This window comes from Melospiza melodia, chromosome 3 (assembly GCF_035770615.1).
Source record: "Melospiza melodia melodia isolate bMelMel2 chromosome 3, bMelMel2.pri, whole genome shotgun sequence".
NCBI lineage: Eukaryota > Metazoa > Chordata > Aves > Passeriformes > Passerellidae > Melospiza > Melospiza melodia.
The window spans coordinates 52916585-52942213 of record NC_086196.1 but is presented as its reverse complement, the minus strand read 5'-3'; positions in this window follow the sequence as shown (position 1 = coordinate 52942213).

Below are 25629 nucleotides of genomic sequence, written 5' to 3'. Positions count from 1 at the left end.
ACACGAACCTTCTCTCCTCTATCCAGATAAGTGATAGAGCAGCTCTGGTGGACATCTATTGCCCAGCCAGGATCAATCTGCCACAGAGAGATGGGAAGACTATTTAGCTATTTGAATTCCACTGTAGGAGAAAAATGGTTCCACTTTTAAATAATTCTATTACTTTTTATAGTCAATTAAAATGGAAGGCAATAATAGTCAGCATATCTCAAGAATTTATCTTTAGGAAACACATCCTGAAATTTTAAAGTTCTTAATAGTCTCAATCTTGCACTGTACAAGATGGGGAATGATAGCAGAAGCATATCTCACAGCAACTCAAACACCTACGTTAGCTCACTGGTATACGAAAAGGGTCATCTAGGTCCCAGTTTTAAAATGTGTGTATTTGTGTATGAACTAATTTTTAATCAGTTCTCTAAATTTTCAAGACAACAAAGCAATTTTACAAAGACTGGCATGAATTTCTAGCAACTAAAATGGTCACAAACAAGTTTTTTCCTTATTAGAGACTAGCAGCAGAATTCAAATTATCCAAATCACATTTTCTAATTTAGAGTACTGCCTACTAAGTCACAAATGCACCTTTATCTATTAAATCAGTTGCTAAACAGGCTAAACACTTCTCAATTTCTGATACCTGGTACAAGGCAGCAGCGCTACAGTTTAATGACAGTAGGCAGCACTCCAATCTAATTAGTCCTGACTATACCATTACCAGCAGTTTGCCTTTCAACTCTTCTCTTGGACAGGTAGTCCAAAATTTTTATACTTTCATTCTCACTCTAAAGAACTTGTGGACCACAGCCACTTACTAAATAAAATATTTTCTTTCACAGAATTTTAAGGAAGTATGTTGAGGGAGACACATTTGAAATTAACTCCATAATATTTAGTTAAGACCATATATTGCAGGACAAAAAGCAAACAAACCTGATAAGCTTTTTCTCCAGACAATGGGAACTGTTACAGTATTTTTTGTTAATTCTACAGTAGTCACTCCTAGCCTAGTGATCTCATACAGCATTTTTGTATTCAGCTACATATGCATTTAAGTATTGGATCCAACCACATTTGTATGAACAAAACCATTCCCAATTCATGTTTATGCAGTCCTAGAGAAGTCAATGAGTCAAATACCACTCCCACTTGTGTCTGCATTAATCCAAAGAACTTAATTGGTCTCAGTGGCTTTGCTCCAGAGGATGGAATACATCTAAGCATAACTTCATAGCATATAAATCAGGATGGAACATGTGTCCTGCAGTAAACAGTGAAATAGAGTCTTCAGATCAATTTTATGACAGCCTTGCATGCTTACTTTATGACTTCGAATCTTGAGAGACCAACACTAATGCTCAGCAGATTTTCTTCATTTTCAACCTACATTCCACAGAAACAAGCCAACCACAGAGCATTCATGCCAGAACAGAAGAACAGTTTATAATTTTTTCTAAGTGTAGATTACAGAAAATAGGGCTAAAAGTGACTTTAAGTTCCTGTCTTGTTCAACCCCTGCTCCAAGACAGTCTACTTTATATAAATCCATCATGACAGACCTCTAATACAAGTTAAAAAACATCTGATAATTGAAATTATACAACCTTGTTAAATAAAATCAATTTCAGTGTTGAACTGTCCTTCTTGCTAGAAATTACTTAAGCCCAAACCCACAAAAGGATTCTATATTTGGAAGTAGGATTAAAGTGGGATTTAAAAGTCCAGAACTGAAGTCCCCAGATTACTTGCCTTGCTGACACCAACTTTAGAGGTATGACTCTTTTCCACATCAAAGTTCCCCAGAGACCTAAGACTTGCATTTCCTCATGCAGAGGATGCCATTATTGGCAAGACTGAGTGACTCAGTCTGTGGTTCATTTTTTCACCATCTTGGAGTCAATCAAGAGGAAAGGCGGATGGAGAATGGAGGGATTCAGTCTAGAGCACAAGGCCTTTGCAACACCATCAGATCGATTCTTGCAAGCCTACAGTGCTGACTGCCGTCTTCCTTCAAAATGTAAAGGGCAGAGGAGAGACACAGCACTTCAGCATGTCATCTCTTTTGTACTTCAATCAATAGTTAAAGTACTCCAAAAATCATAGTTATGGAGATTCATTTGCAGTTTCATTCTTTCAATTAAAAACAGCACTCGCTCACCAAGATGGTTGATTCCAGTGTTGTTCATCCACTTCCACTCAACCAGCTGGATAATGTGCATAATCAAAGATTTTTAAAACAAAGATTTGACCTCAATGATAAAATAACAAATTGCATGAAAAGTCCACTTGATAGATCATTAGAGAGGCTTTTTGAGTCACAAAGGGCATAGAAACTGCCTATGGGACTCTTCTGCAAAGGACTTCACCTTTGTGATATGCAACAAATATTCATGGAGCAGGGTAGTGACTGAAATGAAGCCTCTGAGAGAATAGCTCTTCTGTGGACCCCAGAATCTGAAGATATTGTTAGCAAATTATAAAGACCCAGAATAATTTACAGCCAAGGTATTTGGACTCTCTTAAGAGAATAGGATGTGGGTTCTTTCATTGATCCCCAAGGCACATCATGACTCTGAACTTTCCTCTTCCCCACTCATACTGCTGCCTGATCTTCAAGTACAAAGCAAAGGACCCTAAATTCCTTTTCAGGGTCTGTTATTGGGGAGGTTATTGTTGGGTTTTTGTTTGTTTTTTAAAGGAGTGACTTTTGCACTATTGCATTTCCATTACTCTTTTAGAGAGTTTTACTATCAAAACCAATTCTACTCAGTGAATTCCAAAAATGGTAAAGTTATTTGTAAGTGAAGGATGAAATGTTGAATTTTTGTCCCACCTCCCAAAATGTATAAAACAAAATTGTCACTAGTGGATCATCTCCAGAGCATAAAAGCCTTTGGTAAGAGAATTTTGTAGATTCCCCTGCAGGAAACACCTAAAACATTGGTGCTAGAGCACAAAGGGCTATAGTAGATTTCTTGTTCTGTGCGCCAGTCAAGTCTGTGTGCTGTGTGCTCTACTGTAATGAAAGTTTCAGAAATAAAACACAACCAAAAAAATTCTAGACTACTTAGTTATAAAGAAAGATTAATCAGGAGATTGATTTTGTATCTGAAAGAAAATGCTAATATTTAAAAGAAAAAAAACAAAAAACCTTCTGAAACTCATAATTTGTCTGTAGAGACCATGCCTAGCAACTCACTCGAAGTGATGGTGTGAGTGTTTCAACACAGAACACTGATTTCATCCATATTATCTTTAAAGACCTAAGCACCACATGAGAAATCGGCACTATAAACAGCAAAATCATAACAGGTGCATAATAGGCACTTTTGCAAAATGTTGTGGACTTTTATCACACATACATGACACATTTATAATAACTATAGGCAGATAACTGTAGGTTTCAGGCTGTCCACTGTGTGTGCTCTTGTCATGTTCAGCTTCCTAGAAATTTTTCACTTTCACCCACCAATAAAATCATACTCACCTCCTGTTTCTTAGAGGTCATAGAGATTAGGAGAAAGAAGTGTTTACCTTAATATGTTTGTCTTGATTTCAAACTTGGCAATTTTCTCACATCATTCTTAAATATCAGGTACAAGTAGCTCCCTTTATATAGCAAGTTTTAAATCAATGCAAAATTATATTTTCTATTTTACTTTGTGCAAATTTGTTTTAACAATATTAGATATGAATTGCATGCATTAGTAATGACTAACTATACAAAATCAACACCAAATCAGTCCAGGCAGAAAAAAATATTAAAATAACCAGACTAAATATTTCTCTGCTCTACAGAAAATTAACAATGGGAGGAAAAAAAGAAAAAGAAAAGAAGAAAGCCTTTGCCATATTTCTACAATGCAAGAATAGTAGGAGCTGTGTCTAAATCTAAAAAATAGCCTTAGTTTCAAAAAGAAATCAAACCAAAACAATAAGCTTTAGTTTTGATTTCAGCCAACACTTGAGTCAGTCAGTGGACATCAATAAGTCTTTAGACAACAGAAAGTGTTTTCTTTCTTATTCACTCTTTCATAAGTTACAAGGATGCATCAGCCTAGGGGAATAACTACAGCTACTAAGTGAATAATAAAAGAAAACCAGCTGAAAAAAAAAAAAAATCCCTATCCCCTGCACAGGGCAATCATGGATATGAGCAGTTGGGTGCCTGTCAGCTGCCCAGCACTGTACTGGGCTTATGCTCAGCTAAGGAAGTGAAATGAAAAAAATTCAGATTCCTCATCCAGAAACTTTTTCTTTTTCACACGAACACCATACTTGCTCTCTCACAAAGTTTTTAAACTTAACAGGGCTTAAACTTTACCAAATCTTTACAGATGCTGTTTTTCTGGAAGGAGGCTACGCTGAAGCACAGGTTTTTTACATCCACTCTGCACTGGCAGCAGCAGCAGGGCAGCTCCTGTCCCGCTGTCAGGAGCAATAGCTGCCAGCATTAAAGACAAATCCTAGAGATGGGCCTGACCCATGAAGTTTCTAACCCCTGGAAAGAAAACAAGGCTGTGAGCAAAAGACTGACCTGGCACCTGGGGACTTAGAGCCGCTCGATCCCAGCTCTACCCTAATCTCAGCGAGAGAATTTACTCAGCTCAATGGCACCAGTTTTGACCTCTTTCCTCACCTCTGTGGGAATAAAAGCAATCGCTAATTACCTGCAAAAGATAGAGTGAAACAAAAGAGCTGAAAACACTTTTTAAACACAGGATTAAAGTAAAGGGCAACACAGCTTGAAGACCCATGTAGCAAATTAGATACACATTTTACCCAGACAATTGCTTCTGATTTCTGCAGAGACTAAGTTTGCCAATTAAAAATGAACCAACAAGAAGAAACATTTCTAACTTTTTATCACTGGCAAGAAAACCATCCTGGCATGAAAACAAAGCACTCTCGTTTCCCAGCATTTCTGGCAGGGGTGCTTCAGGACTTGTCTTGCTGTTCAGATGTTTCTCAAGTCAAGCCACCAAGTGGACAGCACTTGGGGTTTTATCACTTGCTGCCGGTGTTTTCCAGACCACCAAGGCAAGGATCCAATGGTGCTTAAACAGCACTGTAGCTTGAGGAAGCTCCTTGATGAGCAGGAGTAAGGAACACTGAGCATTTAAAGGGACAGCAAAACACAGATATGGGGAGGAGGTAAAACTGGAGCAGTCCCAATCACATTAGGGCACAAACCGACAACTACTTGTAGCTTCCCACTCAAGAGGGATTGGAAGCAGATGGGTGTGGGGACTGGAAAATACCCTGTGTGTATATAAACCAAAACAGAGAATTTGGTTGTGATTTCACCCAGTCAAAGCAGTATTGTAACATATCCAAGTAGCTCATGACCATCATAAAGACCTCAGGGTCCTTTTTCCCCAGAAGCCTGTAGTGAAAGGAGTGATTTCTCATCTAAATACAGCTCCTGACTACTGCCAACACCATTATTTCCTAGTGGTTAACACTTCTGAAGTACATGGCATGTTTCCAAAATAAGCGCATCAGAGATAAGAGTCACTGGTTTTACAAAGGGATGAAGAATTTGAGAAAAGGGAAGAAATTAAGAATATTAAAAATACAAGAGGATAGAGCAAACATGGCATGGAGTTCAGAGAGGAAAGCACAAGTGGGGAAGAACAGGTTCAGAAGACAATTATGGTAAAGATGAAGGAATAAAGCTAGGATTGCAAAACCTATAAATGCACTTATCAGAAAAGGAATAAAGAAAATGGAATCATTCCAAGTGAATTAAAAGGCTTTAAAAATCAACTGAAGGAAGAGGGGTCTGCCAAACTACATTCATCAAATATTAGGCACATTTCACCACTATTTGTCAAATTTATTCAACAAAAATATTTTCTGCCATAGCTGGTCAAGTACTCTCCAGCAAACATACTGTTAAAAAACGTTAAGGAAAGTAATTCAATAGTGCATCCAGACACTATTTATCTAGTTATAATACCCATTCCAAAAGGAAGCTGGCTTGTTAAATTTGTTAACTGGAATGACTGTTGTGACAAAGAGAGGTTAGCCCTTTGAAGCTGATGTACATATGGGTCCCATCCATAGGAATAAGAGAAGGAAACTGGCAGCACCACAATTATCCACCCTACCCAGCAAACAGAACATAACCAGGTTTTTCTTTCTTTATAAGATGCACGCATAGCTGATTTTCCTCTTGTGTAATAAGAATAATCTTTGCCTCGTAAGTGTCAACTTTTGACACCCAGATTACAGCAATTAAACTCCTTTGGTGCTAAATTCAAGGTTGTGGTTACCAGCAGGGAATTTACTTCTAGTCTGTTTAAATAGTCTGGTTCTTTGACAGATTATCCTGTTCCTTGTTACTGGAAGGGCATGTGATGACATAATTTTCACTTCACTACATATTCAAATCAATTTTCACTACTGTTATAGGGCAGCATGTTTTCTCCATCCCAAAATATGAGTTCCTAATATATTTTGTTCAGGGAATATTTTTACTTTCCTAAAATGAACTAAGTTAAAAACTGAAGAGATGTATTAAAACAAAGTTTGGATACAGAATAAACTATCAAATATTAGGAAAATGTTACATTTAATGCTCTACATGTGACCTTACTTTAGACCTCTGGTATACATGTGTACAATACAATTTTTATTATGCAATTATAAATAGGAAGTTTCTAACAACCCTTCCCTCAGTCAGTGCACAAGCTGGTTGTTGCTCTGGGACTCAATTTGCTATTCAATATTTCTTTTCATCCTATTCATTCAACCTGTAGTCCCACCTTATTTACTGCATAACATCCATTCCCTGCTCTGAATAACTAATTATTAATTTCCTCATGGGCTTTTGTGTGGCACTCATCACTATGGTATCTGACGTTTCACAAATATTAATGAATTTTATCTTCCAGGCCTGTGGGACAAGCTAATAATATTTTCCCACTTTGCAGCTGATGAAAGGGGAACAAAGACCTTGGGAATTACCTGTGACCAGAGAGAGAAGTGGGAGCAGTGCTTAGAGCTGCAGGTCCCCAGATGGGCAAAGCAAGACCTCACTCTGACAGACTTCATTTTCTTGCTGGCAGAAGGACTCACAGACTGACCTCACCTCAGTCACAGCTGCCTGTGCTCAGCACCCACCCAGGGCACACATCCATGGCTGCAGCTGCTCCAGGGTCACACTGCCCAGCTCCTGCAGCCCTTCCCACATACATACATGCCTAACTCAAAGGCATCTGCTTGACTCCAGCTAACTTATTTTGTTGTGTTAGATTGAAACTACAGTCCAAAATGCTGAGAAAAAAACTGGGAGAGCAATTTATCACTAGACAGCAGTAAATCTCTGGGGCCCTCCATTTGTTATACAGGTTTACTGAAATGTCTGATTCTGGATCCAGATCCTCAGTGCCTCCTGCTTCCCATAATGAAAGTCACTATGCTAATTCTCCTCCTGCTGCCTGGCAGAATTAGAAATGGATTCCCATAGCTTCTTTGCAACTGGTACCTCCAGACAAATACAGCTGGGGGCAAGGAGAGAGACAGTGGATGTATATATATTTGGGGAACTGAGACAGAGGTGAGGAAAGTCTCAATTTACACGTGCAAATTCAGAGTTGATGTTATTCTCATGGTTATTTTTGTCCATTTTCTAGCCAGAAAACTGCTGTTAGACAAACAAAGCAAAAATCCAAGTATTACACAATCTTCCAATGATCAACCTAATATCATAGGTGACATATAGTTTTGAAGATTTTATTTTCTTCCCTTCAAAATGCTGTTAATTACATCCTGTTGAATGCATCTATTGTATACAAAACAATTGTTTGTTTATCCTGCTTCTGAGCAGTCTGGACTAATTTAAAACTTTGCAGGACAGATTCTCCACATAAAATTCTTCTGCCTTCCCTGCTTTAGCATCATAAAGCAAAACAAAGGTGAGTTTAACTATGCAGATGAGGTCTTTGAAGTTTCAAATACCTTTTATGTGCCACTCAGGGTTGGTTTTTCGAGGGAAAAAAGATGAGCAAGTTAGGATGTATGTTGACTCTGGCAACCTCACCTGCCAGCAAGATAACTTTTCGCAGAGGAGAATTTTTCCAAGTGACAAATAACACATTCTTGACTACCTCAAATGGATCTAAATGACCAGAGCACCCTAAAATTATTAGAATGCCTGTCATGAATCTTGCTGCAAGCATATACAGATATTCCTGCACACGCAGAGCCCATAGGTGTATTCCACAGAGGCAATGCAATAAAGATAACAAAAAGCCACTGGGGAAAACAAGCAAAACTCAACTCACAGAGCTGAAACTAGGGATTCTTCCTCTAGCAAAAGTCTAGCTGATTTCTACACTCTTAAGTTTACTGTCTCACACAGGACAGAATGAAATCTTGAGAATTAGTTCCTCTGATAAACAGCTCACCTTTCCATCAGGCTGACACAAAGTGCAATCTCTGCTCTAAAAAGCCAAAATGCTCTGTGATGGAGAGAGGGAGGAAGAGATGCATCACCTAAGTAGTGATGGCTGGTGACAATTTTCGGAGACCCAGAGAAAGTATTCTGTCTTCACAGGGTGCTGAACAGCATTTATTTCAACAACCATAGAGAGGTCCCCATGGCCTTTTTGTCTCGCCCAGGGAAACCCTGTGTGTGCCTAGCCATGTATTTTCCTTACGCAGACATGTCCATGAGGAGCACTGCTGACACTGCAAGGGGACTCCTTCTCTCTGTGCCCTGGCAGACACATTTTGGCTGTGCTCCCACAGTAGTGCAGGTCACTGGATCTCCCTGAATCGGCTCTCGGCACCCCAGGGAGCACGGCCACTTTATCACCAGGAGCACATGTGAGCTGCAGGAGCTGGGCTTTGAAACTGCATCAAAGCACTCAGCTATCAGCTATCAGAGGCAAACGCTCTCTTTTAAAGCTCAGAGTCACTCAAAAAATCCACTGGATCTACTAGACTCTTCTTTCAAAAACTAGTATTCTGCAGAAGACCTCTACTAGCAGGACTCAGTCCTCCTTTATTCCCATGTCCAGGGAGGCAAACATCCCTCTAGGTCAAAGGTTTTTTTTTAAATTATGATTACAACAAAAAAATACCATTTATACAACAAAAAAATTCTCTCAAATATCCCCTCCTGTTGTTAAATATGTAGCTAGTCACTCACCCATCCAATCCCACATCCCCACGATTCTCGCTGATGGGGGGCACAACATCCAGGCTTCTCTACTCTTCCATGAAGAAGGTGGTAGGAACTCCTGTGTCCCTCCCTGCTACCTTCTTCTCCCCATTAAAACCAAGAAGACAAGTAGGCAACCTCCCTGCAACTTTCCCACTGCCCCACATACAAACAAAAATAATTTTACTTTTTAACCATGTTTTTGTATGGAATAGAAAAACAATATCAGGTATGGATGACCCAAGCACATCAACCATCAGGTTTCATTATACTGAAATGCCATATCAGCTTGTTATTTAGGATTTTACATTGCTTTTTCTCACAAAAAAGAAAAAAAGTTTGCTAGCAGTTGCCCATGTAGACAAGCCAGAATTTTTTTCTTTCAGCAAACAGGCAACTATTTCTCTCCTTGGAAAGTTTCTAATTAAAAGTTAGGTTTCTCTCTCTTTTCCTTTAGAAAGTACCATAAATTATAAATAACTGACTAGTTATTCATTGTCTCTAATGCACAAACTGAAATATACTTTCTCCAGTTTTATCAACTTTGCTGTCAGAGGAACTTTTTATATTTGGGCTGGGAGGAGACAGGCTGCTCAAGAAATCTAATGAAACCCCAAGACTGAAAATGCTGTGTCCCTTAGCTACAAAAAGTACATTCGGAAGGCAGCTGCAATACAATCAAAGTCTCCACACAGTATGGGCTCCCTCAAATGATGTTCCCAGTGACATGCTGGAGGTTTTTTGAGCACAAGGCAACACAGTATTCATGCTAGCTCTGTCCTGGGCCTCTGTGAAGCAGATGCTGTCAATCATTTCAGACTGTGTTGAATTGAATGTAACATCTGCAATATGGTGTTTACAGGTTTTCAACGAAGGTAAAGCTGATACAGCCAGAGCATTTTACTGAGTAGAACATTAGGCTCTCCTTGAACTATGCTGGGGATTTCAAAGAGCTGGCTAACCACACTTTGGTCATTAACAATTTGGTTTTGTACCATACTAAGCATCCTATCAGCAAAGAATTAAACGATTCAGGCCCTTATTTTAAAAAGAAAAACAAAAAAAGAAAAAAAAAATAGAAAAAGCAGAATATCAGCAGGGTTTGGATTCTGAAACTACTGCCACATGAAAAATATTACCACCATATGCTGAAATGAAGTAGTTGATTACAGAAATCTCTCTACCAGCTCTACACCATCATTATGTCAGCAAGACTCAGTAGGTACTAAAAAGCGAGCTACAGCCTTTTGCTCTGGATTCAAACCAAGAAGCAGCAGTGGATGCAAGTATGTGACAGAAATGACCAGTCAGTGGGTGTTCAGTGAGGAAAAGCATTCCTGACTGCAGGTGGCTCATCTTGCACCTCCTCACTGTGCAACAATGAACCGGCAGTCCCAGGAGAACATCCTTGGTCAGGGGATTTTGGCACTTCTGCATCTGGCAGAGATCAGAATAACAAGCAGCACAGGCAGAGGAGCCTTGGGAGTCCTATCCCCTCTGGTGCTTCAGCCTCAGGACTCTTCTCATCCACCCATTCTCCCACAGTGTGTGTATTACAACAAGTGTGCTTAGAAACATTTTTCCTGACACTGTGCAGAAGAGATGCTCCATACTGCCCTGTCTCTTCTGGATGCCCATTGAAGCATGCACCTTCCCCCATATCCCCCCCAATTACAACTCAATAGTAAGAGGTGGAGCTGCACTCTCCTCCCTGCTAACAGCACCCCAAAGTTCCTTGCCCACACACCATCCTTCAGTGCTCTTTATATCCAGACTTGTGAATATTTCTCTATGCACCATTACAGGGCACCCACAAACTCCTTTTAACCAAAGTCAAGGACTAGGAACCCATCATCTGGGGGTGAAGGAGATCCCTTCTCCCTCTGTTTTACATCCCTCATTCCCTTCTTTCTTGTGTTGCCTTCCCCTCCCTGCCCAGGTTTTTCCCCCCTCACAGCCTCCATACCAGGCCTCCTCCCTTACCCCTCTTGTTCCATGAAGAAGTTGATCCAAAAATTTCTGACATGTGATAAAATAGAAACTTTACCAGGCTGGGGCAGGCTTAAACTCAACACATTTTATATGGTGCTTAAAAATATGTTAAAAATTATTTGTAGTGTAGTTACAACAACTATAGTAGTTGCACATTGTCAGTTCTCAGATCCCTGGCAGACACAGGACCTAAAGCCTTGATTTGGCAGGCATCACAACTTTCACTCAACAGATGGCAAAACTAAAGCTACAATTTGCCCAAATTTGAGTGTTTTTTAAAGAAATGGGGAAAAAAGGGACAAAACACATTTCTTTTTTAATTCACATGTTTTTTACCTTCCCCTCTTATAAGCATTCATTTGTCTCTAGGTAAAATGTGGATTCTGTCATAGCAGCAGACATACTACTACCAGAAAAACTTGAGAAAGAGTTGCAGTTCCCACTGTATGTACTCCTGCCAAGTCAGCACCCAGACACCAGATGCTTCCTGCTTTCAGACCATCCCCTTACCTTGATTTAGGTTAAAGTCAGGCTACCAGACTAAAATTGTTCAAGGTAGCATATTATCTACTATGCAGGGTAGCAAAGCCCTCTTGCACCATCCCCACTGGGTGACCCTGAAAGGCAAAAGCCTTGATTAAACACTGCAAGCAATGTTTTTAGCACTGCCCTTTTTCTAAATCGATTTTTTCCTGTTGTTTTTAATGGAAGTAACAGGCCCCCTAGCACCACACACCAACATTTGAGTTTACTTGATCTTGAATTCACTCTAAAGGTTTTTGCTTCTACCCCGTCTGCCCTGTCCTGCCTAGCCTCACATTCTCCTCTTCATGACAAAGATTTTTAGGGGGACAACTGTTCTGACAATGCATCAGTGCCCAACTATGGGAAGCTGGAACAACCTCTGATTCTTCTGTCTAAGAGCTGCTGTTTGTACGCATTGCTCTTCTATTCAGCCCATTGACTCACATCCCTTATCTTCAATCTATAATTAGAAGAGATTAAAGAAGCTGACTTATTGCAAAAGGAAACAAACAAAAGGGATCAGGAATGAGTTGAAAGGCGTGGGGGGGTAAAGTATAAAATCAGTACAGTCTCCCTCTTGAGAAGGTCATCCCAAGGAAGGGCAAGAACAAAATCAATGAATTTTGGCTCAGCAGTGATGGGAGTCAATCCATCAGGCAAAGCGATGGCAGCCAGTCAGGCTCTCACAGACACCACCTGTCGCTGCCAGCAAAATGTCAAATTTATGAATTCATTTCCATAGCAAGATAACACTCCCCCAGGGCAGCGCTGAACAGTTTCACAGCTTCTAGAGCAACCTACTGAGCAGGGAGAAAAGAGGCAGCTCTTCTTCCCCACCAACTGAGGCAAGCTGTATTTTAAAGGAATTAATGTATGGACCAAATCCAGAGTCATGGTTTTTTTAGCATTCGGTTTCTTTAAACTAGGGTCCCTAAATCAAGATGCACTTAAGGCATACCCCAATTTCCCACTTTTGTGTCATTAACAAGAGTGAAATGTTACTCTCTTATGTCTCTCACACCGGAGTTTAACTTCCCTAGCTGCATCAAATCCTCCAGAGATGAAGGTGGCAGGGTTGACCTCAACTAGCTACACCCAAGTGAAAAGTTATCCCATATTCACTATAATTGTAGCTCCTTGTTAAGAAGGGTCTTGTCATGGTAGGGCTGATTCCCTTCAGTTAGTTCAGAGAGCACACTTAACAAGGATTGTCATTAATCACTGCAGAGAGCGATGACAGAAACTTCCATGAAGTTCTCTGCTCACCCACACTGAGACAAGCACTCATCTTTCCAGCAAAACAAGTGGGAGAACCCTGTATTTTTTTCTTCCTTACTTTCTTTCATCTATCTTCATAGTATTATCTGGGTGATATTCACTATAAGACAGTGTCACCAGAATCTCTAGAAGTGACAAACTTTTAGCACAGAAATAGTTTCAGGAATCTTATTTTAAATGTTTTCAATTGGAAGTGCAACAGACCGAACTGAGATATAGGAGAGCAGATACACCACTTCCAACCTGAACTTTAATTTTGTCCTATTAGGCATACATTCGATCATTAGAAACAGTTTTCTAAGTTTAGAAAGATGTCAGGCTGGGGAAGGAAGTCATAATCTTTGACTAAAAACTTAGGGGACACAATTTTAAGTGAATGCCAAAGTTTTGATTCAGTAGAGCACTTGGCCCAAGTTCTCCAAAGTTTTCACACTTCTTTACTTTTTTATAGATATAATTCTACCATTTAGGTTCTTCCAACACACTCAGAAATCATAATTTGCCAGCTGTCTAACACCCCAGGTTGTCTAGTTCCAGCAGCCCCCAAATTCATAGGCATGAGTTGGTGAAAAAATGACAAAGAGCTGGCACAGTGATGCCAGCCAACTCCCAAGTGAAGGAGATTATTGCCAGTGGAGGAGGATTTAAGTGAAGATATTTAGCACTAAGTCTTCCAAAACAGGCACACACATTCTTCCTATATAGGATGTTCAAACCCAGACATGACCTGATAAGATGGCAACAACCTACATTTAGGTTTGTCAGAACTGATTTGATGCTGTTGCCCTCTGCTAGCAGTAGATGTGAGCATCAGGCTGACTGAAGTTTTTAGCACCAAAGCTGTTCAAGCAGGTCTGGCAGACTGGGGAGTTGAGCTCACCTGTGTAAGAGCTCCAAGATCACACAGAAATCAGAGGCCCAGGGCAGAGACCCCTGACCAAATGGTGTGCTCACACCCAGTGGGGCAACCACTCCGAAACATAGGAGCACATGGTGAGGACACACGATCAGAGGTGCATGGTTCATCACAAAACCTAATGCTGAGCCTTCAGAAAATGTTTTACGTACACTGGAGTTGGACTGCTATAACAAAATTCTCATTTCATGGCAAGCTCTGTGTTACCTCACTCAGCATCCTTATTTCAGAAATTTGTACAAAAACATACAGAGAGTTCACTGTTTTGCAAGTACATTAATGCTTTGATAAAAGGTCTAGTATTACAAAAATTGCTAACTGTCTTCACAGAAGGAGATATGCAAACAAATTGTCACACTATCTATAGTGTGTTTAACAAGGTTCTTCATCTTTAGGCTGACATTGTTAATCTATTTATAATATATGCCTTTGAGAGTTGGTTTTTTGTGATTTCAGGTTCTTTTTAATCTTTAAAATTAATATATATTAATTTTGAATTCAAACTCACTGTATGCATTAACCTCATAGGAGGAATAATTGTAAGGTACTTTGTCTTAATTATGGAACCATGATACAGAGCAGTTAAATATCCATATAATTTTATATTGTTGCCCTGAAGGCCCTTCCTTGAAGTCAACCTTTTCTTTTCTTTCCCTATTTTTAAGCAAGACTTAATTTGTAAGTGTTAAGAAAGTAGAGAAAATTACTTCACCCTAGTTCCTTTGTGTTTTTCTCCTACTTTTATTCTCACTTTTGAAGATTAATATAAATGAGTATAGAAAAGTGTCTCTCTAGTTAATTATACTTTAGGGAACTTTATTCTCTCCTCCCTCCCCCAAATTCTATTTTAAGGCCCGGTCTCATTCTCTTGTTCATTAAGAAACATTAGGAAACAGCCAACTGTATCGTATAGCAGCTGATTCCTCCTTTCATGCATGTCCCCAGCTCACCCTCTTCGCATTGTATAACTCAAAGACAATTCAACGTGAAATAGGTTCCTTTGAAAACAAAACTGATGAGCACCTTTTTTTTTAATTTTGCTTTTCCTTGATTGCGATGTAAAATTATCTTGATACCCACTGTCCCTACCTTCTAGCATAGAAAAAGCAAAAAAACAGCCCACATTTCCAGTGTCAGTTTTCCTTGTAAGGCTCTAATTTTAGAATGAACCCTTATGATCACAAAATTTTATACACTGATTCAGGAGGGGGTCCATAATCAAATAGCATCATCAGTCCCAAGCATTTAACAAAACAGAATTCACATCCTTTTCTTCTTCTAGCACATTCAAAGTCCTTGTGTGGTTGCACACTTCCATCTTTGACAGTAACTCAGCTTTGTGCTGGAAAAGGCCCTTATCTTAGCAGAAAGTACTCCTGACACTCTGTGCAGGAACTCACAAAGTCAAAAGGAAAGAAGACCCAAAAATAGGCAAATATGTGATTATGTAAAGCAACATCATAGAAGGTCTAATGGCTTTCTATCACACCATCACTGAAGAGCAGAGCTAAAGACAAGGAGGTAGTTGCTTCTGGGCATTGCTTCCTCATGTTGATACACTTTGTGCCAGAAATCTCATCAGCCAACAGCATCAGGGGCAGTGGTAAAATGACAAATTTTCCAGCAGCACAAAGGCACGAAAGAGTGCTGATGACAGAACCACTGGATCAGTATGGTCCATTAGACATAGGGGCAGAAACAGACAATGAGAACACCTTTACTCAGTAGCATAGCCAGATACAGTAAATTAAAATGGCAGAATAGTTTGAGTTGAAAGAAATCTTAAAGTTCATCTAGTTCCAACAACCCTGCCATAGGAAGGGACAGCTTCTGCTAGATCAGATTGCTCAAAGCTGCATCCAACCTGGTCTTGGCATCCACAGCTTCTCTGGGCAACCTGATCCAGTGCCTTACCACACTTACAGTAAAGAATTTCTTCCTAAAATCTAACTGAACTCTACTCTCAGTTTAATGCCACTTACCCTTGTCTATCACTGCACACCCTTGTGAAAAGTCCCTCTCCAGCCTTCCTGTAGGGCCCCTTCATACACTGGAAAGCTGCCACAAGGTTTTCCCTGACTCTACTCCTCTCCAGGCTGAACCACTTCATCCCTCTTAGGCTGTCCTCTTCATAGTAGAGAAACTCCAGCTCTTGATCATCTTCCTAGTCCTCCTCTGGGCTCCCTCCAACACGTCCCCACTCTTCTTATACTGGGAGCCCGAGAATAATACCCAGTACTCCAAGCTGGGTTTATGAGAGCAGAGCAGAGGGGGAGAATCATCTCCCTCAACCTGCTGGCCATGCCTCCTTTTCCATCCAAAAAAAAAATAATCTTTGTTCTGTTTGCTGGTATAGTTAGGTGAAACATCTTTGTCTAAGTTTTAAATCAAATATTTTTTTTCTAAGGGTTTGCGGATTTCATTATATGCAAAATACATTCGTATTTTCAAGGTTTAGAGAGTTTTTTTTCACTCCTCTCCTCTGCATTTTACCTCTAAAATAAAGGGTCAGATATATAAGAATCTAATATTTTCCCTGAATAAAGGAAAATAGTTTTGGTGGTGGTGGTTTTCCTTAGAAGCTTACTATTTACCCAAGAGTACAAAAAAAAAAAAAAGGCAGCAAAACCAAAACAACAAATAGTAAATCACCACAGGAGGGATTTTTTTTTAGACAAACAAATAATTCTTTGTGACTAAGTATAAAAATATTGCTTAGGCCACTGGCCAGGTGTGTCAGGAATAAAGATTTGCTCAGGGTAACAGCTAATGCTGTTAATACAGCAATAAAAAGTTGTTTTCCACAAGAACTGAGCCAGCAGAACAAAGCTATGTCCAGAGTCACAAGCCCATCCTGTATATTTTCTCCATAATAGGCTTTCAACTCCAACCTCTTGTGCTCTCTTCACACTCATTTGAAATTATTGTGTAAAACCAAAGAAACTACATACACATATATTTTCACTCTTTGCTTTACAGTCTTCTGCCAGTTTATAATAACATGGCATTTCTCTGTGATACTGGGTGATATGGAAGACAGAAGGGCAATTTAGTAAAACAAATAGTCCAGCAATTGATCTGCAGCAGCTGTTGAACTCCTAAGCCAGGAAGAGCCTCAGTGAGTTATCAGCCCATTGAACACTGCAGATGCAAGTCACTGCTCCCATCTATAATGCAGACCTGTCAAGGTGAGACACAAGTCTTGCCAAGTCAAAGCTCCTCATGACCTCCTTATGGGACCCAAAATAGAAAACTGAGCTCTTAAGCCTGGAAGAAAAAACACTGATGAACACTTTGGGACCCCCAAGTTCTTATGGGCATGAAGAGAAGAAGGGCATCTACCATGATGAGGATATTGGGCATTAGTCTCATCTGCTAAGTCAAACTCTGCTAATCCTGGGCCCAGTTGTGTCTGTGATCACAGGCAGAGCACCCTGCCCAGTGAGAGCTTCTGGCAGCAAGGAATGACTTCACAGCACCTGTACTGAAGGGAAGTAGATAGTGTAAAAGCTCTTGTCCATTTTGAAATTCTGAAGATGAGAGGGCGCTGTTTCCTGAGATACTGACTACATTGTTTAAACTAGAAAGGTTTTGCTTGTTTGGTTTTTTAAGCAGTATAGCTAGATATCTACTTTTTAATAAATTTCATCCACCTGTTTAGGACCCTAATTTTAAAAGTAAAATTCTTCAGAAGATGGATATTTGTATACCGATAGTAAAACTCATCTTTCTCAGGAGGTAGTTTAGGACTTTTTTCTTTAATGGGTTATTAAGACCGTTAACATTCCAAGTGACTATTTTAAAGTACTATTAGTCTATAATATGTGGCAGAATTAAGGAGAGTTCTATTAAACCCAAGGTTTGCTTTATTTCTTTCAATTCTCTAAGGTAAACTCAAATACTAAGAAATAGAAGGCACTTATACCACACTGCTTCAGTGAAGCAAGAAAAGGAGGAGGAGGGAAGCAGCTTTAAAACTTTCTTTCTAGTCTTCTGTGTATTTCTTCAACTTAGTCAACTCTGCAGAGGGAATACACTTTTAATTTTCTTCCCACCAGTGACAGCTACAATGAGTCATAGTACATGCCTACTCCAAGCAAGCACTTTTGTCTCTTGCCTACCACCATTTTCAGAGATCGATTCGATTCTACCTCAGCCTACCTATTGCCTGCATAAAGAGGCAGAAGCTAGTCACCATGGATAATAATTTTAATACTGAGCAGAAATAACGAGATCCAAATGCTTGGACATATAGAACTCTGTTTTTAAATTCTGTCAACTAGCCATTCCCATGCCATCATAAATTTCCAAGAAGCAAATAAACAAATTATTTTTTTACCTATCAGAGTCCAGACAAAAAAAGCTGTAGTACATATTACACTAAGGGACTGCTAAACTTTGAGAGTTAAAAAACGTACATTGCAACTTGCTGTATGTTTAAGAGGTACTCTAATTTTTCTGGTGATTTTTGAGTAGCACTTCAGCCACTAAGGTATTAGGATGTTGGCCATGTGAGTTACACAGGGACAATTATTTTTGCCAAAGGAAAAACCCAGGTACCTTAAGATGTCAAGTTGTTTATCCTCCTAGTAAAAATACCCAATCTTAATTACAATAATTACTACAAAGAAACTTTCTTTTCTCCTTGTCTACAGTAGAGACCATCCAGCCAAGGTGCCATTCTTTGGTCATCTAAATGACTACCACTGAATGTAAAATTCATGGAAGATAGTTGCTCTCCAGCAGTTTAAGTACACATCCATCACTCTTTTGAGATGTCTATCACTGTTCGACTAAAAATGATGTCCCAATACAAGCTTAAAAGGTTCTTTAGTACAGTAAGACAATAGTAAATGTCAGCTCAGCTTTGATTCTTTCACAAGGGTTACAAAGTCATGATTGTTTTTTTGCAGTAAGAAATCAAGATCAGTATGAAAGTTCTTCCCCTGATGACTGAAAATTGCAATTCAATTAAAAACAAAGAGCTGATTGTTTTCAGATATTCTACTAGATATATGTCTTTCCCACATCCTAATTTCAAAGGGAAACATATCTTTCTCCACATATCAGATATAAGAAATTTTTTTTTACTTTGCACTCTTTCTTTTTCAAGTAAATTCTCTGTTTATAGTTTATCCTCTTGGAAAAGGTAGTCAGCAGCACAGCTGAGCATGGCAAGGAGTTTAACCAGGAAACTAAAGAAAATCAATCTCTGTATGGATATGGCTTCCATATATTTATAAACCATCCACCCAAAAGGAGCGAGTTTATACATCACACAAGGGAAGCCCATTACTGTCACAAAGTGTACATGGGGGAATTCTCATGCTGGAAAAAAGAACATCTTTGCTTCCCACAACTTATAATCAAGAGCTTAGCAAAGTGTTGAAATGAGCTCTCTTGGGTCCTGTTGTACCACAGAACTAAAATACATTAAGTTGAGATTTTGGTTTGTCACACTGGGGCTTCTAGATCAGTAGCAGGCTCTACTGGAAATATTTGGAATTACTTGCAATGAGATCACTTTGCTGCTTTGTTATGTGTGCCTTGAAACTCATGTTATCTTCTTTAAATCTGTTCCAGAATTTACTTAGCAAATAGCATCAAGGGTGGAGAGGCTTCAAAAGCCAGCATTAGAGATCAAGGTGCAAAAATTGATCTGGAAACAGAGAATGCCATACATCCAAGACAATTGTAACACAAAGGAGTATATGGGATGGAGTATGTCTCAGTGCAGCAGTTCTCTGGAAAGGGATCTGAGGATTACAGCACACCATGAGTACAAAATTCATTCTGTTCTTGAAAAAAGAGTGGCTTCATCTCGACTTGAAAACAGAAACAGAGCCTGAAAACCAAAAAACTCCTTTTGTTCAGGGCTGAGAAGGCTCCTTGTGTGATGGCTACCATTTTTCAAGAAGGTGAAGACAATTTGTATGAAAGGCAAAAATAACCCAGCCAGCTGCAAAGCCTTCCCTCCAAGGAAGGTCTACAGGACTTGTTGCTGCCCGATATAAGGAAGAGAAGGCTGGTAACATCTTCCAGGTAGATTACATACTGCTGCAAAGAACAAGAAAATAAATTATTTTTCAATGTCTGTTGCCAATGAACAGCAATAGTTATGCTCAACGTGAACCTCTCTTGCTGTCAAATTCAGGACAATCTTTCCAGCAGTAGGGAGAGAAAAACACTGAAAAGGTTGTGTGGGTTCATTGGCAGAACCACCACTGGAGGGGTTTTTGACAACAGGCCTGACAAACAGACATCATTAGAGAAGATTGAGGCATAGCTGATCTGCCTCAGGGACCGAAGCATGGACTAGGAAATTTTTCAAGGTCTTTTTAAGGTTGCCACCTTCTAAATACAAAGCACATGGACATATAATGAGTACAAACAGCTGCAATGCAGCAATGAATTTGTTAAGGCTGGTACCAGACCAACACCATCCCTAGTTTTCAGCAAGCTATTCAAAACACAGGCAAGACTCTACACTGCTGAAACTCCTGCCACTGGTCCCAGTTCCCTTGGGCTACCTCACGTCCTACTTCAACCATGGCTGTTGGATGTTCAGGGCAGACAGATGTTAAAAATTATTTGCACTGGGAGTCACTTAGGTCTGCATTTCCTTATCTTGGACAGGCTTGTATGTAAGATAATAACTTCATTAATAGCCAAAAGATAGTAAGATCATTAATAGTCATAAGATAATAGACCCCTCCAGGAATGCTGTATGTATAAATCAGATATAGCACACAAACCATTACAAGCACCTCACAGAACTAAGCCAGACTGCTCTGTTTTTCTAAAAGAATCTTACAAACTTGAGGAATGCAAAGGAACAAGCACTCCGGGAGCTCAACAAATGAACAGGAAAGAGCTTTCAAACTGTAAGTAGCACTGACGGATTTCTTTGCTATCGATGCAGATCCCTGGTGTACAGTCTGCAGCCACTTTGAAAAGAAGTAACGATTATTAATTGATCACAGAAGGCCAACAATTTACTAGGTGTTTCTTGTTTTTCATTTAGCAGCATACACGAATTTGGAAGCAATCTGAAACAAAGAGTTATACAGGACAGCAGAGGACATGAGTGTTTCAGAAACAACATTCACAGCCTCAGGAGAGAAAGCCTATCTGGCTGATTTGTCTTGTTTCAGAAGAGGGCTGTACACTACTGAATTTCCTACTTTTGGGGAAAATTAAGGAATCAGCACAACTTCTGAATCATGGGATCTCTCCCTCTCTGGTCAGTATGGTTTTCTTTTTTTCATGTGAGACTGTGGTACTCAATGCAACAGAAGTGGTTGACTCTGTCCAAGTTCCTGAACCCAAAGGGCAGACATTAGGATCTGTGGCTATTAGCCAGTGGTTTCTGGCCACAGTGTTCAGCATGACAGGCAGCAAACTGAAAGAATGGTACAGCCAATTCCACCAAGTTTTTCTACCTTTGACTCCTTTGTATGAAAATGACACATTGATTACAGAAGAGAGAACATGCATTTCCAGGTACACCACATAAAGGGTGAAAGAGAACACAAGTTTAGTGCATGAACAAACCTCTTAAAAATTTACAAAATGTCTCTGTGTATGATTTATGAGAGTCAAGATCCAGTATCTCCAACAGAGCAATGTGTTGATTCAGATGGTTAAAGAACAGCAACAGCAAAGCGAGTGAACAAAGCAGCCACCTGGTGCTACCCAACTTCTATTTTCATTCAGGAGCAACAAGTCCACCTCATGTTATAACCATCTTTTGTTTTAGACACAAGAGAGACAGAAAATACCAGGTAAGGATCCCAGGACTGTGTGCTGGTGTCTCTGCAAGAACAGGGGATAAGACGACTTCTTTCTTTATAAAAAAACTCAGGATTTCTAATACAAAAAGCTATAAAATGCTCATACTTGGAAAAAAAACCAAACCAAAGCACAAAAAACCCCAAAGAAAACAAAACAAACAAAAAAACAAACAAACAAAAAAAAAAAAACCAAAACCCCAAACCCAAACAAACCAACACATCTATGAAAAGGCAGAAAAAACTTGAAACTGGAATTTTGTGACTGGAAATATAAGTGTCTGAGTCTTTCCTAAACTACACAGTTGCTTGAGTTAGTTTGTAAGTGTAGGCTTTCATCTGGATTGAAATTTATGGCTAGCTCAAAGCCTTTCTACTTAACACTAATGTTCAAAGGTGATAGTTTGCACAGATTCATCCCTGATACTGCTGGTTGTTCGTGGCATTTATCTGATGGTCCACATTTAATCTTTATCACTCTTTTTATTGAAGAAATCAATTCTCATTAATATTTTTAATGGTTTTTAGTGGATGTTAATGAAGTGTGGGAAGGTCCTTCAGGGACTGTACTCTTCTGTCACATTGAAAGTGACACTAAGTGACGTGATAAACAGCAGCATGTTAGGAGTCCTCAGGTTTTAGCTGGGAACATCAGTATGGAACTAAAACCTTCCTTCCCTGTGTGCAATATGGAAAATAACCAAAGAAATCTAACAAAATGCATCATTAGCATGCACAAAAATTAAAAGCTTCATGAAACACAGAGTAAAAGTCATCTCACATCCTAATGAAAACTCCCCATGAAAACATTAATACAGGTACTGCCTATTCTCAAACACATCAAAAAAAACACTTATAGATGAAGAATTGAGGTTGAATATACAGTTTGCAGTTTCTAGCCAGTATATAACAAGTAATCCGTAATAAGGCAGTCAAGTCAATTGCTCATCTTTTTCCAATTATCAGTTGTTTTAAGAAGAAATTGCTCCCTTTTTTTTTTGCAGAGCTACTTTTCAAAACAACTCTTTTACAAAAAAAGTCAGCAAATGAGTTTCTTACAAAAGCTTTCCTGATCTCCCAATGCTAAATAATATTCCATCACCCACTGTATTTTCAGGCAATGTTAATTTGGTCCTTGTTTTATTCTATAATGAAAAAGTAATTTTACCTCCTTCCTTCTTTGACATTTTATGTAAAATATAAAGCATTTAATGTATAAGCTTAATATTTAAAAAATAATGTTTATTAACTGTATAGGTAAGGGAGTACTAACTGAGGCAGCATTATTTATGTCATAATTTTCTCATTTTTCAGAATGTCAGTAGTGATGAATAACAGATTTAAGAGGAAAAGAAAACAATTGAGTCAATGCTGCAACACCACTGCACACGAGCTGCCTATCTGTCTTGCTTATGTTTCACCTGTACTGTCTGAATTAAAACATCTTTTTTTTCAGCTACTAATGAGATATTTTTGAGAATTAACAGCAATATACTGCATTAATTCAGTGTCCCAGCTACTGAAACAAGAGTTAGCAAAATACAGTGATGCATCAAGTCTATATATAAAGCAAGAGAGAGTTTCCTACAAGACAGAGGTTAGATAGGGAATCAGTCCTGGAACTCCAGTTTACCCGAATCCTAAAAGGCAATGCAGAAAAGGCAAATATTTTTTTGCTTCACTCAGGAACTACTGCAAACTGCAAAGCTGAAAGAACGTCACAAGACCAGATCCACCCCTGCAAAACAAGATTCATTGCCCGAAAGGAAGCAGTGAGCAACAACAAAAAAATCCTAAGCGACCTACAAATAGAAAAAGTATGGAATTATACAAGCATTTGCTTCAATTTCAGTTCATTCACAAATAAAGATCTGCTGGTGATAGTGATATTAATGGCATGAAATTACTCTTGAGAATGTAACTTAATGTTAGAAAAGGCACAAAGTTGATAAAGATCATGTATCATGCAGACACTGCCGTTATCACCAAAGTACCACAGATGACTGGTGCTAGGATGAAGCCATTCTTTATAACTAGTATTACACCTCAGTTGAAACTCTCCCCACCTAAGATAAGAACTGGAGACCATTTCAGCAGGTAAAAGGAGTTTTGATCCACTAACTCTTCTCAATTTAGCACTTTATTTCCTTTGTCTTGTTTTCCAGCAACCCAGTTCTGAAATAATGTTTTTTACATATTAGTTTCTGAATACATTTTCTGTATTCAGATACAGTGAACTACAAACTTTGCACAGTAATGGAGGAAAACATTAATTTAGCTGCACCGAGCACCATTTTCTTATGTTCATTTTCGAACTTTTGAAATGCACTAGGTATGGAGTTTACAGGAAATATGACAAAAACATCATTGAGCCAACTTCTCAGGGAATTCTGGCAGTGCACCAGAGGTACTCCACAATTAAATTTTGCAAGAGTTGTGAGGTTATAAAAAGGTATATGGTGGTGTCATTACTGCATCCCTAAATGAAAAAAAAAAAAAATTAAGAAAGGAATGGTGATGCACACTTATGTAAAATTACAAAGCAGACTGCAGCAGCCAATGCCCTCATTGCTTCACCGTCATGTTAAAGTCCTATGACTTGTGGAGGCAAACTGGGGTGCACAGGGGGGCCAGGGGAACACAAAATACAACAAAAACCTGAAAAACAAAACAAGACAACACAATATCAACACATCTGGGCAAAATTTTCTGAAGGAATCAAATAATATCCCACCAAACTGCAGGCCAGTTAAGAAGCTGAATTCTCCTGAGCACAGCTTTTTTCCTTTGTGCCCAGCCTCAGTCCTGACTACCCAGCAAGCAGGAAATGAGCTGCCATATCCACAGTGATGGACATGTTTGCTGCTTGTCACAACATTTTGGATTCGCCTTTTACTTTGAAATCTGCAATCTTGTCTCTCTCAATGCAATGAACAGTAAATGAGACTGTTGGACTATTCTCCACACAATTGGCAGCAAGTAAGAATTTGGTCTAATAAAATACCTGAGGTCAAAATTCTGGATAGAACACATTTAGGGGGAGAAAAAGGAAATATTTAGGGAAGAACTACTGGAAAACTACTAGAAACACGAAAGTCTTCATTTTAAGGGCTACTATAACAGAAGTATGACCATCTTCTAACACAAAAACCCTAACCTTGTCTCCTGGAGAACAAAGACAGCTGAGGGACCAGATCACAGAGAAATACTTCAGTAATTATGCTCCCTCATATCAAAGGTTTAAAAGACCAGAGTAGTAATTTTATAGTTGAAATGCAGTTGCTGCAGTATGGACAGCATATTAAGACAACTACACAGTCTGCTCTGTATAATTATGCTAATGGATACAGAACCAATTATAGATTTTCTTTCATTCCTTGAAGTCCTCAGAAGGATGAAGGTGAAGGAATGATGAAAATAGGAGCACAGCTAGAAATATAAACCACTAGTAATGTCACAGTATGACATTTTTTCAGTACCCTGGCAATATTACTAGACAGAAAAGAATAAGATTAAGTCAAAAGCTTCCAGGTGACCTTGCTAGAAGCAGAATACTTGTCAGCAGAATCCTTGATTTTTTTTTTCTCTTTATTCAGGTATACATAACTAAAGACAATTGTAAACACTATATATAATTAAAGAAATTAATTTATGGACTACTCAAATTCCTGGCCAAGAACTGAAGATATTTGATTATAGCAAAAAATCTGGTGATGTATCATCTTCAGCAGTCAAAAAATTCTACCAACAGATTTTTGAGAAACGGGGTCAAAAGTATTAGTGTAGCTAGGCTTTGTATTTTATGCATCAGACTAGCTAAATGTTTCCTATCTTCTGCAAATTTGGCTGCTTGAGTTTGCTCCTTTTCATTTTTTCCTAACATTAGAAAAATTGTTTCACATTGACCCCATATAAAGAGGGCTTTTAAGAGATAGACTTTTTACCAAAGCCTGTAG